We start from the raw sequence: 19,453 nt of genomic DNA on the forward strand, positions 1-19,453 counted from the left end.
AGGCCTCCTCACCCAGTTGGCAGCAATTTCCAGGCCAGGCTGCACGCTGGCCTCCCCGCGGGAATTGCTGGGCTGTCTGAGCTGTGTAGAAGCCTCGCTGGACCCAGCTGGCCAGCGGGGGTCACTGGGCTGGTGGGCCCCACTGTATAGCAGCCTCCTCAGGGCGGTTGGCTGGTGGGGTGGTGGTGGTCATGTTTTTGGTTTGTTTCCCTTTCATGTTTTCGTTCCCCCTTTTTGTTTCTTTCTTCTCGCCCTTTCTTTATTTTCTTCCCCCCATTTCTTTATTTCCCTTTATTTCCCTTTCTCCTTTTCTTCCCCTTTCTTTATTTCCTTTATTTCTTTTTCTTCCCTTTCATTTCTTTATCTCCCTTTATTTCTCGTTCTCTCTTTCTCTCTGGAGCCTGAGTGGTGGGTGTTGTGAAGGACGGTTGGTGGGGTATTTGGGTGGGAGCAGCTGCAGTTTCTGCATGAAAGGGGGGAAGGAGGGGTGGCAGGGGTGGGCGGTGGGAGCCAGCTTCCACCGATTCAACTTCCACTTGATTATCCCAGATAGGTGGGGTCTAATATGCTAATATCAGGGGGTGTGGCCTAATATGCGAATGAGTTTCTTCTGGCCCGCGGATGATGTTATAAGTTTTTAAGTGGCCCTTGGCAGAAAAAAAGCTTCCCCACCCCTGATCTAGAGAGGTACCTGGAGGTGGCAGCAGAGTGCTTTGAAAGAGCTACACTCTTCCATCTATTTTATGTGTCACTCAAAGGAAAAAAATGGACATCTGTGTCATTTCCTGGTGGGAATTGGGCAGTTAAGGCTCTCTGTTGGTTTACAGAGCAGCAGCACCATGCAACACCAGAAGATGACTCCAGTAGTTCAAACACAGAAAGCGAAAATTCACAATAACCTAAGGGGGTTTCAGGAGGGTAGCCATGTTAGTCTACAGTAGAAAAGCTGGATTCAAATTCAATAGCATCTTAGATCTGAAGGAGGGAGCTTTCAGTTTCAAAAGATTATACCCTGAAAGTCTTCTTGGTAGAGACCAAAATCTTAACTGCTACTGGACTCAAATCCAAAGATTAATATAGCACTTGAAATGTTTTGATTTTTATGATTTTATGTTTTTATATCTTTTAATGTACTTTTATATTTCATGTATGCACATGAACGTGTAAGTCACCCTGAGCCTGCTCTGGCAGGGAGGGCAAGATATAAATCAAATAAATAAATAAATAAAATATAGCTGAAGGTAGTATTTTTTGGAAAATACTATTTCACTTGGGAACTTTTCTTCAGGGATGTAACCTGCATTAAAACCTTTGAATGTTTACTGATAGACCAAAGGACAGCTGGGAATCCTATGTTTGGTGTGGGGTTTCATAGAACAAGCAATTAAGTTATTCAGTAGATCCATAATCAATTATCCAATGAAACAAATTGGTACTTTGGTTTGCCTTCTCCTGTATTAACTGCATCCTTGTTTTCTCTGCATGTCATAACAAATTTTAAAAAACCCATAAAACAAGCAAACAAAAAGCCCTCTCATTCTTTTAGTCAGTTTTCATTCTCAAATTCACTCTAGCTGTCGGCATGTTAGAGATCTGCCACAACTTTTGACTTGAAAGAGTGACATTCAGCCTCTTCCTCAGCTTTAGTCAATCAATGCTATTCTCTGTCTGAACTTTTGAGCACACTGTGCCAAATACTTGGATAGTGTTAGTCAGATCTGTGTTGTGAGATTGACTGTTTCTTCCTCTCAGGAAGTCCAATGCTGGGCCAAGTGCAATTGTTTTGCCTGCTTGTCTGATAGCCTTTCCATCATAGGTTTCATTTGGAGAAACCTTAGCACTGTCAGATAATAGTAGCATGAAGGAAATTTGTACCACCTTTTGGGAAAATACCTGTCAGCCTTTAAGTTCAACCCCAAGTCCAATAAGTAAGAAGACAACTAAAGTGGATAAATGAAGAGAACTCACTCTTGACTGTCTTGGAGGTGATTGGACAGAAATCATCATTCTACATGCCAGTCAATGTCTCAGCTGGCAGCTGCTTGGTGTCTGGATTGTTCAGATAAATCTGCTTGACAGACTAGAATATGTTTTTGCAAGCTGGAGTGTCTGTCATGAACACTGCTGCCATCCTTACTTCTGGAAAATGCGTTTCCTCTGGTGGCATGTCAAGAAATAGCAATACATTATCAGGCTTTCTGTAAATGCTTACCAACAGCCAAATATTATATATTCTCAGGAGCAGCAGTTCCGTTAGATATAAAAAGTTACGACAAAATATTCAACTAAAGTATTTATTTACACTAAGCAGCAAGAAAATGTCTGCTTATTCACAGCATTCAAAACACCTGAGGGAAAACACAACTGTACATTTATGGCATCTCTCTAAAATAAGTATATTTGTTAATGTAAAACATTTATTCAGAAAAGCCCACTGAAACCAAGCAACAAGAACCAGGGTTGCCAACTCTGGCTTGAGAAATTCCTAGAGATCTGAGGGTGGAGCATGGGGAAGGCAGAGTTTAGAGATGGGAGGGAACTCTGCAGAACTATGATACCACAGAGCCTGGAACTACTATTTTCTTCAGGAACACTGACCTCTCATCTGGAGTTCAGTTGTAATTTCAGAAGTTGGTAACACTAGTGAGAAACAATGCAATGCTGTGCTGGAATAGCTTTTTATAGAAAGGATTATGTTTAAATACTATAACAATATTTTAAATTTGGAGTGTATGAACCTGCTTTATTATTTGCTGGTCAGGCACAATTGTAATAAAGACTGATTGAGTGATCAAGAGTTTTCTTATGGAGTCTGTTTCTTCAAAACCCCTATTCGATAATTCTACCCAAGTAAAGAATTCCTGTCTTGACTTTTGAATGTTCACCCAGGGTGAAAGTTTCTTGTGAAGAAACTTTAAAAGCTTCCATCATATGAAAACAGGTTGTAGATTTTTAAGGTAAGGAGGAAAATGGAAGGGTAGCATTTTTATGCAGTATGTCTGTCAGAAACTGCTGCCAGTAAGAATTTCCTACCTAGATCACTAATAGGGTCTGTGGTGAAAGGGCAAAATTACAAGATGATTTTGAGCCAATCTGACAATCGGAAAAGGAGCCTGTCAGGATCTCTCACTTGGAACTGTTATCTCTTTTTTGGTTCCAAGATAGCAGAAATGGGCAGGTAGCATTTCTGGACAGACTGGCTGTCATAAATTGCTACTTATCACATTTTCCCAACTAGACCAGTTAAAGGTGGTTGAGACACTCCAAATTGGAGTGTGTTTGAAGACAAACAACGATTACATGGCTGCAAGAAATGTTAGATGTTTTATGACCATCCTCAAGCATGTTTGAATGAACCTTCAGTAAACTAAATTAAAGGAGGTCAAGCAGGATGACTGACAGTGAAAAGTGATTCAAGTCATGGTACTCCAAGCGTTTGTTTGCCTTTGTTTAAACTACTTTTAGATACCAAAAAGGTGAACCACTTCAATAACCACATTCAGCTTAACATTATCTAAACTCATATTGAGTGGGTTGGTGAAGTCGTTATAAATAGAACACCCTTAGTAGAACAGCATTCCCTTTAAGGGAACAGGGTGTGGATGGCTTGTAGGAGTGGAATACTTGGAACATATAAATCCAGCATTTATGTTGCGTTAAGACCTCAGCAATTTGGATTCAGTTCAAGGTTAATTTTAAGAAAAATTATTTCAAAATTAATTTTAAGAAAGCACTGACAAAACAAAGCTGTACCCATGAAACATCTCCTCCACACACTTTTTCAGGGAATAGGAAACACATCTAGATCAGGATTCTTTTTTTAAAAAAATAAAATCTATTGTTACAAAAATAAACATAATACTCATTTTTAAAAATAACCTTAATAATTTAAAAAAATAAGCATAATACTCATTTTAAAAGTGAAATGTTTTGAAATCAGTTTTGAAAGACAAAATATAAATATGGAAATTCCTTTGTGTACCAAAAAAGAACTACAAAAAATGCATTATAAGAAGTAGGACTAATTTTTTTTTCAAAAAATGAACATTTCAAAGGAGATCCAGAACATGCACAACATCAAGAAAAAAAATTAAGTCCACAGCTTAAAAAAAGAGGCAATACTCCATGTATCTTAGCCTATGAAAAATCTTCAAATATTTTAAGCGCAAAAACAAATGAAACCAGATTTAGAATTCTGTTTCAGACATGGAGAATCTAGATGTGGCTGGAACCTTAAAAACAAGACAAGATAAAGATGGCCATCACATGTTGTTTCTAGTATTTCATATCTGGTCTTTGAAAATAGGGGATCTGTTAGCTACTATTGCTCAAAACACCAAAGCTGTTGGTGTTCTTAGTTTGAACTTTCACTGATGCTCATTTCCCAGTTAATGTTGTATCTTTACAGAGATGTTCCCCAGATTATTCCACAGTCAAATCAGACCTCTGGGACCTGTCCATTTCCCTAGCTCTCATGTAGCAGTGGGCCATCTGAGCTATAATGATTAGGCTAAGAAAAAATACGCAGAATCATGAAGGAAAGAACCACCAAGAAGATCGGCCCCTTCCCAGCTGGGCCGGCTTTGCCAGCTAGAGAATAGGGGCCGCTGTTGCCCTCCCGGAAGGAGGGAAGGCTGGCCCCCATCATCTCCGGCATCCAGGGATGTCTTGCGGGCATGGCATCGGGGCTATAAAAGCCCCGGCCCTGCCCTGCTCCACGCACTTGCTTTTGGCTCTCGGTGGGAGAGCACCTCAGCAGCTGGTGTGATCACACCGGGGCCTGGGCGCGGCAATGCGTGCGAGGCTCAGCTGGCTTCTTTGTGCAAGTGGCAGTTAATTTCTTTACGAGGCTGGTGTTCCAGCCGGAACGCAAGTGGGGGTATTTTTAAGGGGTTAATGAGGGGTTGTTGGGTGTGGACGTCAGGCTGGCAGCCTAGTTACCCCCCTCCCCTCTGTGGGGGCAGGAGTTCCAGCAGCTTTGCAAGTTGGGGGTTGCTTTTGGGAAAAGGCAGGAGAGGGGTCATTGTGCATGGACACCTAGGTCGGAGACCTATTCACCCCCCCGTGGAGGCAGGAGGGTGTACTCACTCTCACCCCCCTCTTGTTGATTAATAGGGTGGTTGAGCTTAGTTGCGCCCCCTCCCCCCCCAGAACACATATAGCAGCTCTTTATTGCAATGTGGTTAAGCTGCAGGCCTGCAGTCTTAAACTCTATTTTCCCCCTGAGTCGATCCCGGGGGAAGCTGGGTTCCAGTAGCTAGGTCTAGGTTCTTGTTTGATATTAATTTCAGAGTGTTGGCTGCCCATGTGTGTTGACCTAGGTTACTTGAGGGGTGGTCAGGTAGAAGGGTGGTTAATAAGGGAGGGATGGCTCCCAAGAAGGGTCAGGGCTCCTCCAAGGGAAAACAACCGGCTAAAAAAAGGGGGCAGTAAGCTAGGCCGCCTGGTGATTTGGGTGAGGAGGCCCAACTACGGCAGGCCATCATTGGTCAGCTGGACGCTTTGGAGCAGCAGAGAGGTACTGTAGGGGCTCCCACATGCCGTAGGGCAACAGGCCGTTCGGTCAGGTTGACTTTTGAAAAGGAGGTGCTGGCTCGCCTTTCTGCGTTACAGGGTGTGGTCGTCGGCTCGGATATGCAGCAGGAATCGGAGCTAGAAGGAGAGGTGGATGCGAGGGAGGTTCCCAGTCAGGAGCCTGTGGATCCTGGCGCAGTAGGGCGGCGGTGGAGACAACCCCGGCGGTGGCGGTTGCTGTTACACCTTCGGGGGTAGCGGGTAAGTCCCCATTGCATCATCAGCTTCCGACATTGCCATGGGGCCTCCCCCAGCCATCGGTTATCCACAATACACCATGTATGGCGGTGTCATCATCTGGGAAGTTGGCCCCTGCTGGGCAATTCAGTCAGGTGGGACCTTCTTGGGCTTGGAGTGCACCTTGTACCCCTCTTCAACGCCAGAACATGGTGGGTTCTATCTCGCAGCCCCCTTTGCAGTCGGTGGCTATGCCGGCGTCGCAAGGCGCTTCCACTTCACATGCAGCGCTGGGTGTGCTGCCGTGGGGTGGGCAGCAGCAGTTGCTGCAACAAGGGGCATGGCTGCGGCATCCTTGGGGTGTGTGGCATTATCCACCGAATCCTTATGGGTCCATACTATTCCAAGTCCTGCCATATGGCGATACCGCATTGCTGTTGGGTAATCATTTGGCAATGGACACTCGGGAAAAAATACTGAGGGGTGAATATGTGGATGTTTTCAGTCTCCTATTTAGAGAACTAGAAAAGAAAGACAAAGAGGAGCTGGACAACGAGGAGAAGGAGAAGCTGAAATGTAGAAAGGTGGACAGGACTTGGGCCAATGGGCTGCCAGGTTTCCTGATCCATGTGAGAGTGATAGCAAGGGTGCAACCTTTATGGGCTGCAGCCCTTTTCCAATATTGCAACATAGTGCACCGTGCATATACGGACTTCGCCGGGGCTGCATGGTTGCAATATGACGAGGCCTTCAGAATGAGGGCCGCAGTCAATCCCGGTCTTCCCTGGGATCAAATTAATCAGCAGCTCTGGCTGCAGTTGATGTCCCCAGAAAAGCCCAATACAGGTGATAGGGCAGATAGTGGGCATTTGGTGCACAGGCAGCAGAATACGGTTGGTGCCCGCAGTACGGTGGGCCAGTCGGTTCAACTCCGGCTGTTATGCCCGGAATTTACCTCCAAGAGTGAGTGTGCTAGAAAAGCCTGTAAATTTAAACACGAGTGCCCACTATGCAGAGGGTCACATGGTTTCTCAGTCTGCAGCAGGTCAAAAACCAATAATATAATATAATAATAATAATAATAATAAATTTTTATTTATATCCCGCCCTCCCCGCCTAGGCAGGCTCAGGGCGGCTAACAACATTTCAATAAGTTATACAATATAGGGTTTAAAACAATTAGGTTATACAGTAATATAAAATAACAATCTAAAACAATATAAGATTATACAATAATTTAAAACAGCGATCTAAAACCAGTTCCAGTTGCCTGGATCATTCTATGATTTGGACGGCAGTGATCTTCCTGATGTTGTTCTATTCACTTATGTTATGGCAGGGGTCACTAGATAAATCGTTGATGGATTAAACAGCCATCCTATCAACGGTCTACAAAAGCCTGCTTAAAAAGAATGGTCTTACAGGCCCTGCGGAATTGATCCAAATTCCACAGGGCCCGTACCTCCTCCGGGAGTTGATTCCAAAGGCACGGGGCTGTAACAGAGAAGGCCCGTGCCCGGGTACTCTGTAATTTTGCTTCCTTTGGCCCAGGGATAGTCAGCATGTTCTTCCCTGCTGACCTCAGTGCTCTTTGGGGCTCATATGGGGAGAGACGGTCCCTCAGGTAGGCAGGTCCTCGGCCATATAGGGCTTTAAAGGTGATAACCAGCACTTTGTATTGGACCCGGTATGTAACTGGCAGCCAGTGCAGTTCACGCAGCCCCGGCTGTATATGCTCCCATTTCGGGAGTCCTAATAACAGCCTGGCCGCCGCGTTCTGCACCAGCTGCAGCTTCCGGGTTCGACACAAAGGCAGCCCCATGTAGAGGGCATTGCAGTAATCTAATCTTGAGGTGACCGTCGCATGGATCACTGTTGCGAGGTCCCGGCGCTCCAGGAAGGGAGCCAGCTGCCTTGCCCGCTTCAGATGGAAAAATGCCGACTTGGCAGTGGCCGCTACCTGGGCCTCCATTGATAGTGAAGGCTCCAGTAGTACTCCCAGGCTCTTGACCCGGCCCGCCGCTTTCAGCGGCGCACCGTCAAAAACCGGGAGAGGTATTTCCCTTCCCAGAGCGCCGCGCCCCACGCAAAGGACCTCTGTCTTCGTCGGGTTCAGCTTCAACCCACTCAGCCTAAGCCAGGTTGCCACGGCCTGCAGTGCCCGGTCTAAATTCACTGGGACGCTGTCAGGCCGGCCATCCATTAGCAGATAGAGCTGGGTGTCATCCGCATATTGATGACAACCCAGTCCAAAACTCCGGGCAATCTGGGCAAGGGGGCGCATGTAGATGTTAAATAACATCGGGGAGAGAACTGCTCCCTGAGGCACCCCACAATCTAGTGTGCGCCTCCGGGAAAGCTCACCCCCGATTGCCACCCTTTGTCCCCGACCTTTGAGGAAGGAGGAAAGCCATTGCAAGGCCAGCCCCCTGACCCCTATGTCGGCGAGGCGGTGGGTCAGTAGCCGATGGTCGACCGTGTCGAACGCTGCCGACAGGTCTAACAGCATCAGCACCGCCACGCCACCTCGATCCAGTTGCCGCTGGAGGTCATCCGCTAAGGCGACCAGCACTGTCTCCGTCCCGTGGCCCGGGCGAAAGCCGGACTGGCAAGGGTCTAGGACGGAAGCGTCATCCAGAAAACCCTGTAGTTGCAACGCCACTGCCCTCTCAATAATTTTACCTAAAAACGGTAAATTAGAAACCGGTCGGTAATTTGCCAATTCGGCCGGATCTGCTGTACATTTTTTCAGGAGGGGGCGGACCAAGGCCTCTTTCAGAGGTGATGGAAAACGTCCCTCTGAGAGGGATCTATTTATTATGTCCTGTAGAGGACATCTAAGCTCCCTCTGGCAAGCTTTAATCAACCAGGAGGGGCAAGGGTCCAAATCGCAAGTTGTTGGGCGCGCAACAGAGAGAATTCCGTCGACTTCCTCCAGGCTGAGTGGGTCAAACCGATCCAACTCCAAACCCGAAGACAGGCTCGGAGCCTCAAGTTCCTGTACTGCATCCAATGTGATAGGCAGGTCTTGGCGGAGCAACGTGATTTTATCTGCAAAATATTTCGCAAAAGCCTCACAGCCTATCTCTAATTCCCTAACATTTGGTTTGCCTTGGGGCAATGTGGTAAGGTCTCCAATTATTCTAAATAATTGTGCCGGGCGCGAATTTGCAGATGCAATCTTGGCTGCAAAGTAATCTTTCTTTGCAGCCTTGACTGCCATCTCATAAGACTTCATAAACGTTCTATAAGATGTTCTCGTCGCTTCGTCCTGAGTATGCCGCCACTGCCTCTCTAGTCGTCTGAGCCCCTGTTTCAGCCGGCGTAGCTCCAGGGTATACCATGGAGCCAGCCTCCTGCGAGGGCGCAGAGGACGTCGAGGTGCGATCTCGTCAATAGCCCTGGTTAGCCGGCCTTGCCAGGCCTCCACCAGGTCATCGAGGGAATCGCCAGGGGGCCAGGGATCCCCCAGTGCCATTTGGAACCGTTCCGGGTCCATCAGGCTCCGGGGGCGAGCCAAAATAGGCTCTCCGCCCATAGGGGAATGCCAAGCGTCCCAGTGGTGGGAGCAATCCGCAGCCACCTGGAAAAGGGACCCAGCCCCATACATCTGAGGGTACTTAGTCGGTGGTTGGATAATTATCCCTTGGTTGCTGACAGGGCCTATTTATTGGAGGGATTTAGTTTTGGTTTTAGGATCCCGTATCAGGGACCTAGAGTCCCTTGTATGGCCCCTAATCTTTGTTCAGTGGTTGGGATGGAACACGTGGTTAGGGCAAAAATAGCCAAAGAATGTTTGGAAGGGAGGGTACTTGGCCCCTTTGACGCTCTGCCAGTACCTAATTTAAGGGTGTCCCCCTTAGGGGTGGTGCCAAAAAAGGCATCAGGGGAATACCATTTGATACACCACTTGTCATACCCCAAGGGCGGCTCAGTGAACGATGCCATTCCGGACGTTTTCTGTTCGGTCAGGTATACTTCCTTTGACCAAGCGGTCAAAGTGGTACGCAGTTGTGGTGTAGGGGCTGAAATGGCAAAATGCGACATTAAGTCAGCATTTTGCCTGTTGCCAGTACACCCGGAAGATTTTCATCTCCTGGGCTTCTCCTTTGAGGGAAAATATTACATGGATATCCCTACCGATGGGATGCTCAGTATCTTGCGCCGCTTTTGAGCGTTTTAGTTCCTTTGTGGAATGGGCTCTTCAGATTAAGTCAGGATTGAACAACATGGTGCATTACCTGGATAACTACCTTTTTGTGGGCCCGGCTGGGTCTGGACAATGCGCTAGGTTGTTACGGTAATTTGAGGACCTGGCAGGGGGAACTAGGGGTCCCATTGGCCCATGAAAAAACAGAGGGGCCCAGCTCAATGATTACCTTTTTAGGCATCGAGCTGGACACTATTTGGCAAGCTTCATGGCTGCCTGCAGATAAAGTTGTGGGTCTGAGGGATCGTTTAGCTTCTCTTAAGAAGCAGCGCAGCAGTTAGTGGGGCACCTTAACTTTGCATGCAAGGTTGTTGCGCCTGGTACAGCCTTCTTAAGGCAGCTGTGTGATGCCATGGGGTCCCTGCGACTTCCTCATCACAGGCTTCGGATGACCACAGGTATGCAGAGGGACCTGGAGATTTGGGAGAAATTTTTGGAATCCTTTAATGGGATTTCATTCTGGCGGGAGCTTCAAATTTCCTCTGATGCAGCAGGGGCCACTGGTTTCGGAGTATATTTCCGGAGACACTGGTGCGCTGAGCAGTGGCCCGCTGCGTGGTTGGCCAGTGGACTCTGTCGGGACCTCACCTTTTTGGAGTTCTTCCCCATTGTAGTGGCGGTTTGGCTTTGGGGAGAGCAGCTGGCCAACCATACAGTTCATTTCTGGTGTGATAACAGCTGTTGTTCATGTTATCAGCTCCCTGTCATCTAAGTCTCCAGCGGTTATGAATCTTCTGCGGGCATTCACGTTGTGATGCCTTCGTTTGAAGATTCTGTTTCTGGCAAGGCATGTTCCGGGAGTGTGCAATGGGGTGGCGGACGCTCTATCTCGTCAACAGATCGAGCGTTTTCGCCAGCTCGATCTGGAAGCGGATCTGCAGCCAGCACGAATGCCACTGGACCTTTGGCAGCTTGGGAAGCCAAAGCCGGTAGGGCAATTCAATTAGCTCTTGTACCGAGCACTCAGAAAGCTTATGATAGGGCGGTGGCGCCATTCTGGGTCTTTAGGAACCTGGCTGGGCTTCCAGATAGCTGGCCAGTCCCAGTGGCTCATATATTGCAATTCTGTATTTATCAGAAGGGCAGAGGGTTGGGGCTCAAGTCAATTAAGGGACAATTGGCTGCACTTTCATTTATAAGTAAATCACAGAGCCTTGCTGAAGGCACTGGCGACTTCAGAGTGAGGAAGATGCTGGAAGGTTGGGCAAGGGAGCGCGGGCTATGGGTGGATGCCCGACAGCCCATATCTCCTTCAGTATACAGGGTATGGCCTGATGTATGTTTATCTTCCTTCGAGGCCGCTCTTTTTCATGCAGCCTCTTTGGTGGCCTTTTTCGGCGCACTGCGAATCAGTGAGTTGGTGGTGCAGTCAAAAAAGGATACCTCTGAACAGGCGCTTCAGGCCAAGGACGTCAAATTTGAGGGGGGGCAAGCTCAGGTGACAGGCAGTCCAAGCGGACCAGCATCAGAGAGGCACAGTAATTATAATTGGGCGGTGTGCCCTGTTACTGCATTGGAGCGGTATATATTGCTCAGGGGAGAAAGTGATGGCCCCTTGTTTCGCCATAGTGGGGGTCCTCCCCTAACTAATACCAATTTTGGGCAGTGACTGGTAAGGCACTGGCAAAGTTTCGGTTAGGGGGGGTTAAATTTGCTACACATTCATTCCGAATTGGTGCCGCATCCACCACGGCAGCTATGGGCTACACCCCTCTGGCCATACAGCGGTTGGGCCGTTGGCGGTCGGCTGCCTATCTCTCATATGTTCACCCATTGGCCTTTCAGTGAGATCGTGGGGGGTGGGGTGGGGTGGGCAGGTAGTTGCTATGTTGCCTGTTGGCATGTATTTTCTGGGTTTTGACTCTTTTTTGTTTTTCAGGTGCTGTGGCTTGTAGGGAGAGGCGTTAAATCCTCATCTGTGGGCACAGTATGATTTTTTGGGCTGCCCACCAGGCCAGGAGATCGCCAGTTGGTACCCAGCTGGTTCTCAGTGAATGGGCGACTGTGGAGTGGCTGGGTTGCCATGGCCTGCGTTGGCCAGGGATCATGCCACTGTTGTTTTGTGAGAGGAGTGTGCCTCCTCCACACATTCTGGTCATCCACCTTGGTGGTAATGACCTTGGGCTTATGAAAGGGAAGGCCCTTTTGTTACAGGTGTGGGATGATTTGCAGGCCATTAAGCAGAGATGGCCAGGAGTTCTGTTGGTGTGGTCAGCAATTCTGCCGCGCAGTCTGGCGGTATGCTTTGCCCCCTGCTGGGATAGAACGCGCCAAGCGCAAGGCCAATTGGGCCTTGCAGAAAGTCATGGAAGGGGGCTTATGGATATTTCTCCCCCATCCGGCCATACGAGTCGAGGATGCCGCCTTGTGTAGGCCAGATGGGGTGCATTTATCCAAATTGGGTAACCAAGCCTTTTTAGAAGAGATTAGGCTGGGGTTGCGGTCGGCTCTGGGCTGTCCGGTGGGTGCTAATGCCTAAGCAGAGGCTTGGCATTGGTGGTGGTAGGATGAGGTATGGGCTACAGTGTTTGTTCAGGGGAGCACCTATGGCCCTGCACCAGCAGGTGCAGGTGGTCTGTATGAACATAAGAACATAAGAGAAGCCATGTTAGATCAGGCCAATGGCCCATCCAGTCCAACATTCTGTGTCACACAGCGACCAAATATATATATATATATATATATATATATATATATATATATATATATATATATATATATATATATATATACACACACACACACACACACACACACACACACACATACACACTGTGGCTAATAGCCACTGATGGACCTCTGCTCCATATTTTTATCTAACCCCCTCTTGAAGGTGGCCATGCTTGTGCAGATGGGCTGTATGGCTCAGTGCGGGGGGTGCAGATCATGGCAAAGTCTCTCCGGGGCAGATCTTTCCAGAGGGATTGATGCTAGGTGGAGGCCTAGGTGGATTGGCCTAGGTGGAGGTGGCATTTTGGCCTGGCCACTCAGCACCAGCCAGAATATTGGGCTCATGCTGGGGGCAGGGTGGCTCGCCCTCTAAGGACAAGGCGGGGTCCTGTGGTTGACCCCAGGGCTTGTCCTTTTAGGCCTATACCCCTTGCCGTTCTAGTTGTTATCTTTAATAAAGCGGCCCAGTTTATCCAACATACTGTGTCAGCCTCTTCATTCTGACTGGGAGGGGCAACATTGATTACACAACTGCAAATTTCAATGTATATGTATGCAAAACTGCATTTTACCTTTCTTTTGTGTTTCCTGTATGAGAATTCTGACTCATTTTTAACAGTAACTTACTAGCAATGCTAAGAACATCTTGAACTAAGAAAGCCAAAGTATCTCTAAGAATCACATTACTTTGAGTTGAGAAGCCTCCTGTCTTTGCCAAGAGGAAACTAATCATTACGCAAAACTCCTGTAGTTGTAAGCCATCTGCATTATCAATCCATCTGAAGAGTACAATAATGCATAATGAAACTCTTAATATTAGTTTAATCTGGGGAACATCTCTGCAAAGATACAAGATTCACTGGGAAATAAGCATCCGTGAAAGTTCAAACTAAGAACACCAACAGCTTTGATGTTACATTCACTCCTTGTGACTTTTTTCCACCCCTGATGTTCTCTGAATAATCTTCCATCTTTCATTTCCACAGCACCTGCCTGGAGCCAGTAGCTATGTTCACTCAACATACCCAAGGTGGAAAGAAGTGCATAGAGTGTGTATGGGAAGAAGCATATTGAACCTGTCTACATGTGTTTGTGGAATGTGAGCATAGTACTGCGGATGATTGGGAATATTCTAAATAGTAGCATGGTCCTTTATAATTTCTGGAACCTATATAATTTCAAGTTTGTGCAGTGTAGCTGCCATGCTCATGTTTGCCTCTTCTTCTTCCTCAGCACACCTCACAGAATCACATGGCTATTATTCCCCATGGGCCCCATGACCCTAGAGATCAGCTTTTAAAGGGTTGGAAATGGCCACTGGAAGAAGAGTAAAGCAGAGAAAATCCATGACCATTAGTGCTTTGTGCTGATGGATCCCTATAGTCTGTACTGCATTTTATCAGCTTCAGCTCCTATGGTAGTTGCAATCATTCCTGCAAAAGAGGGACCCTGCCACTATTGTGGATGCCCTGTCATCCTTCCAACTTGATAATTATAATGTGTAGTGCATCTATGATGTTGCCCTTGAAGATTGGTAAGAAGCAGGGCTTTTTTTTTTGTAGAAGGAACTCCTTTGCATATTAGATCACACTCCCTGATATAGCCAATCCTCCAAGAGTTTACAGGGCTCTTAATACAGAGCCTATTGTAATCTTCAGGAGGATTGCCTACATCAGGAGTGTGTGGCCTAACAGGCAAAGGAGTTCCTGCTACAAAAAAAAGCCCTGATAAGGAGCATCTGTTAAGTCTGAATGTGGCAGCCATACTGGTAACTGGCATTTACTACTATGAATATATATCATGAATTTTGCAAGAGCTTCACTAGTTGCTTATTTATTTCAGGGTAAAATTTAAGGTGTTGTGTTTAACTTCTGAAGTCCAGGTCCACAGTAACTGAAACAGTGCTAACTTATGAACAGAGGTCTAATAATGGAGTGAAGCTATTATCTTGCATACCTGAGAGAACATACTTTGTGATGGCCCCGTGTTTATCAAATTCCCTTTTATCTGACATTTGTCTGGTTGGGTCTTAAAGATGGGAAGCTTTCACTGCCTAACTTAGAAACAACATTTAATCTTTAGTGTGCTGGGTTTTTTAATTAGATTATTTTGTAACTGTCCTGTATCACACTGAGGTAAATATTGATGATACTAGTCATGATAGCATTATTGTTTTGAATGGTATATTTATGTCTTTAAGGTACAGTCAATATGGCTCTGGTTGCAAAGCTCGCTTTCACCCTACCTCGCCTCAACAAGTAACTGTAGACAGATATGTTGTAATTTTTTTCTGTCATTTTCTCATGTCTGATTAATGAGAAGGAACAGATGTCCAAGCAAATACCTATCATGGCAAGAAGCTTCCTTTGTGATTCACCTGTGTGTCAAGAAGGAACCATCTTTGTGACAGAGAATCAGGTCTAAAAAGGACAGCCTTTTATTGACTAACCTGCCCACCCACATCTCTGCATTGAAATCTCAATGTCAACCTTGCAGACAAGATGTGGAAGTTTAAATAGACTGGTACTGGTGTCTGCAAATGTGTACATGTTGATATTGCCATGAAGGGCAAGAAGCTTTAGTGGTCTCATGAAAAAGCAGTTTTCTTCTATGAAAGAATGGGAAGTAACTTCCCCCACTTCATACACACTTTCTTTCTTTCTTTCTCTCTTTCTTTCTCTCTTTCTCTCTTTCTCTCTTTCTTTCTTTCTTTCTTTCTTTCTTTCTTTCTTTCTTTCTTTCTTTCTTTCTTTCTTTCTTTCTTTCTTTCTTTCTTTCTTTCTTTCTTTCTCTCTGTCTCTCTCTCTCTCTTTCTCTCTCTCTTTTGCTGAATCCAAGTGAGGAATGAGGAGCATCAAACACAGAAACTTAAAATGTAGTGTATGTGAGCGGGGCATGATTCTAAGACCACTATTCAAGGAACTGATGGTCATTAAATATTTAGGGTTATATCCTACAGCTGCACAACTGGAAAGCATCTGTGCAATAAGATCTTCTCTATTGCCTCCTTTCCCCATCAAGCCCCCCCCCCGCCAACTCCCTAAAAGTATTTGCTGATGGTCAAGTGATCTTTATGGACAAAGAGCCAATTGGCCTAGGGCAGGGGCTGCTGTGAAATGGAAGATTGGAAGCTCTTACTGTGAAGCTTCCTTCTCGGTGGTTCTGGAGTGGGACAGTCCGAAACTGTTGGGAGTAGGCTCCTCCTCCGGAAACAGGGTCGTTGATCATCTGATCCGGCCTGGGGGAGGGGCCTCTTCATTGGAAACTCTCCAGTCCATAGAAAAGCCATGCTCCCCCATCAGTAGCAATCTATAAAACAAACTGCATCATGGTAACAAACCACTCAGAGACCATAATGATGCAATGCCATTTTTATAACTGCAACAGCAGAAGTATCTGCAACCAATAAGAAACTTCAGCTACCAGTGCCCCAGTACCTCCCATGACCAAGCTCCCACAGCTACCAGCCTGGAGCAAGGTACAACACTGGGTGGGATGGACTGTCCCACTCCAGGACCACCGAGAAGGAAGCTTCACGGTAAGAGCTTCCAATCTTCCATTCTCCGGTGGTCCCTGGGAGTGGGACGGTCCGAAACTATTGGGACATACAAAAGCAATATGTACCCCGGGCGGGAAACACTACATGTAATGTATAACCTGTTGTAGCCCCTGTGGCAAAAGGACGCTTCAGCGGATGCCTACCTATCCACCTTATAATGCCTGGTGAACAAATGAGCAGAACTCCAGGTGGCTGCCCTACAAATGCCTTCCAGGGACGAGAAGGACTTGTACACTGCAGATGTGGCCACTCCTCGTAAGGAATGAGCCGTAATTCCTCCTGGAGGCTCTAACCCTGACGCTGGGTATGCTGCAGAAATACATTGCCCCAACCACCTGCTCAGGGTCGAAGAAGCAACTGGTTTTCCCAAAGAGGGCGAATGAAAGGAAACAAACAAGGACTGTGACCTCCGAAAGTCCTTGGTTCTGTCTATATAAAAAAACCTCATGGCACGCTTAACATCTAACTAATGCCACTCCTTTTCCTTCTCATGTTGGAGATTGGGACCAAATGAGGGTAATACCAGGCCCTGAGACCGGTGAAAAAACTGAATTCACTTTAGGCATAAATGTCGGATCAGGTCTCAACACTACCCTGTCCTCATGAAAGGTACAAAGATCTTTATCTACGGACCGGGCTTGCAACTCAGATACCCTGTGGGCAGAGGTAATCCCAACTAAAAAACAGCATGTTAAGTGTAAGATCCTGCCGGCTACAGGTAGCCATGGGCTCAAAAGGTGCAGGACATAACACCTTCAGCACTACATTTAACTTCCATGTTGGAAACCTATGTGCAGTAGGGGAATTCAACAGGGACACCCCCCCTCAAAAAACGCTTAACATGCGGATGCAAAGGCAAGGAACCCCTTTTTTTCCTTTTTTTATTATTATCCCCATGAACAGCAGAAATAGCTGCCACCTGCATACGAAGGGTATTAGTAGCCAACCCCTTATCCAGGCCCTCATGCAAGAACAGCAATCGCTTCCGAACTGGTAACTTTAAAGGGATCCCAACCCCTTTTCACGCACCAGCTGGAAAAGACATGCCAAGTGTTATTATACACCTGAGTGGAAGAACATTTCTGGATGCCAACATAGTGACAATCAGATTTGTCAATCCCCACTTAACTAACTGCGACCGCTCAACCTCCATGCAGTTAACTGTAACATGTCTGGCTGAGGATGGCTAACTGCCTTTCGTCTCAGCAATGCCTCGGATGCTGGGAGACGCCTAGGCTCCTCTGTCGACAGCCGCATGAGGTCTTGAAACGTCACGGCCAGAAGGGAGCAACCAGGACCAGCTCCACTGTTTGCTGAAGAATCTTGTGAACCAACCGGGGAATCAGCTGCAGTGGTGGCAAGGCGTACAGAAGACTGTCCGGCCAGTCGCAGTGGAGAGCGCCTATGCCCTCCGCCTGATCGTCCTTCTGTTTGGCAAAAAAAAGTCACACTTGACGATGTTCCACAGTTGCAAACAAATCCACAGTCACACTGCCATATCTGCACTGAAGAGACTGGAACACCGCCTTGTCCAACGACCATTCCGTCTGATCCAGCCTCTGTCTGCTGAGCCAATCTGCCAGCCCGTTGTCCTTCCCGGCTACATGAATCGCCTTAATGAATAACAGATACTTCTCTGCCCAATGCAGTAAGCTGTTGGCCTCGCTGCACAGTTTCCTGATTCTGGTCCTGCCTTGCTGGTTGACATAAGCTTTGTCTGTCACGTTGTCTGTCTTCACTAACATGTGACCCCTGCAGCGTCATCTGAAAACGTAACAACCCCAGACGAATTGCCCTCAACTCCAACAGGTTGATGCTCTGTTGGGACTCCATCAGTGACCACTGACCCTGAATCATCATCCCTCGAGAATGCGCTCCCCAGCCAGAGAGGCTGGAGTTTGTAGTGACCACTATCCTCTGTGGCTCTTCATTGACACTCCTTGCTGAAAACGGGATGGTTCCAGCCACCACCGAAGTTGCGTCCGCAGCTCTGGTGGAGGAAACACTAGTTTGTGCAGCTTGTGAGCTATCACATGCTGATAAGGCATCAGGAAGCATTGTAAGGGCCGTAGGTGGAAACGCTCCCAAGACAGTACATCCTGGCACGACACCAGAACCCCTAAAAGCTTTGCTAGAGTCATCACAGGCACCCGATTCAGGGACAATACCTCCTCCAACAAGGACCTGAGGTTCACCTGTCGTACTTCCGACAAAACACTTTGTGCCTCTGAGTATTGATCAGGACACCCAGATGCACTAGTTCTTGCATTGGAGTAAGGTTGCTCTTTGTCTTGTTGACCACGAAACCATGGTCCTGCAGTATTTGAATAGTCCGATTGGTGTCCTCCAGGCTCTGCTGGAAGGAAGGGGCCCTGACCAAGCTATCGTCCAGATACGGATGAAGAGCCACGCCCCCCCATCTGTAAAGGAGCTACCAAGGCCACTAGGATCCTTGTAAACACTCGCGGGGAAGACTTGAGCCCAAAAGGCAAAGCCTAGTACTGGAAATGCTTCCCGTCGCAGGCAAACCTGGGGAACCATTTGTGACTTGGTCAAATGGGAACATGCAAATACGCCAAGGACTGATCGATGGATGTCAGGTATACTCGTACTTGAACTGCCAACAGAATGGAACGCAATGTCTCCATCCGAAACTTTTTGGTTGTCACAAATCGATTTACCCATTTTAAGTCTAGAATGGCCCAGACACCGCCATTCTTCTTTGGCACCAGGAATAAGATGGAATACACTCCTTGACCCCTCTGAGTCACAGGTACAGGTTCTATAGCCCTGATGTACAGTAGATGTTGGATGGGCAAAATATCCCATGGTGTATGGTTGGATCTCGTTTTCTCGACACTGAACGAAACCTCCAACGTGGGAAAGATTCCAGTTCTAATGCATAGCCCTTGGGTACCGAGTCTATCACCATTGGTCTGCATAAAACTGTAGCCGCCTCCCGATAGGCAGCAGCTCTGGACTTCTGGCATAATCATTGTGACCCTCCCTTTTTGGAGTCACTTTTGCTTCCCTTGTTGCTTAGGCTAGAAAAGGATTTAGCATCCCGACTGCGAGACTGCCACTTCCCTCAGAAAGGCTTAAAACCCAAAGTCCGGGAGAATTTTTTTTAGTCCCAAAAGGGCTGGAAGGATTTTTTAGGCTTAAAATCCTTGCTCTTAGAAGGCAAGACTTTCTTCTTGTCCTTCCCCTCAATCAGGAAGCATTCCAGTTCATCCCCAAAGAGACTAACACCTTTGAATGGT

General features: G+C 47.1%; 1 protein-coding gene across 10 annotated transcripts in view; it reads right to left on the bottom strand.

Moving 5' to 3' along the window:
- Window positions 1-19,453, bottom strand: part of RALYL (RALY RNA binding protein like) — a 488,219-nt gene that overhangs the window by 186,894 nt on the left and 281,872 nt on the right. The gene's annotated exons all lie outside the window — the stretch shown is intronic.

This window comes from Heteronotia binoei, chromosome 7, assembly GCF_032191835.1.
Source record: "Heteronotia binoei isolate CCM8104 ecotype False Entrance Well chromosome 7, APGP_CSIRO_Hbin_v1, whole genome shotgun sequence".
In the NCBI taxonomy this organism is placed as follows: Eukaryota; Metazoa; Chordata; class Lepidosauria; order Squamata; family Gekkonidae; genus Heteronotia; species Heteronotia binoei.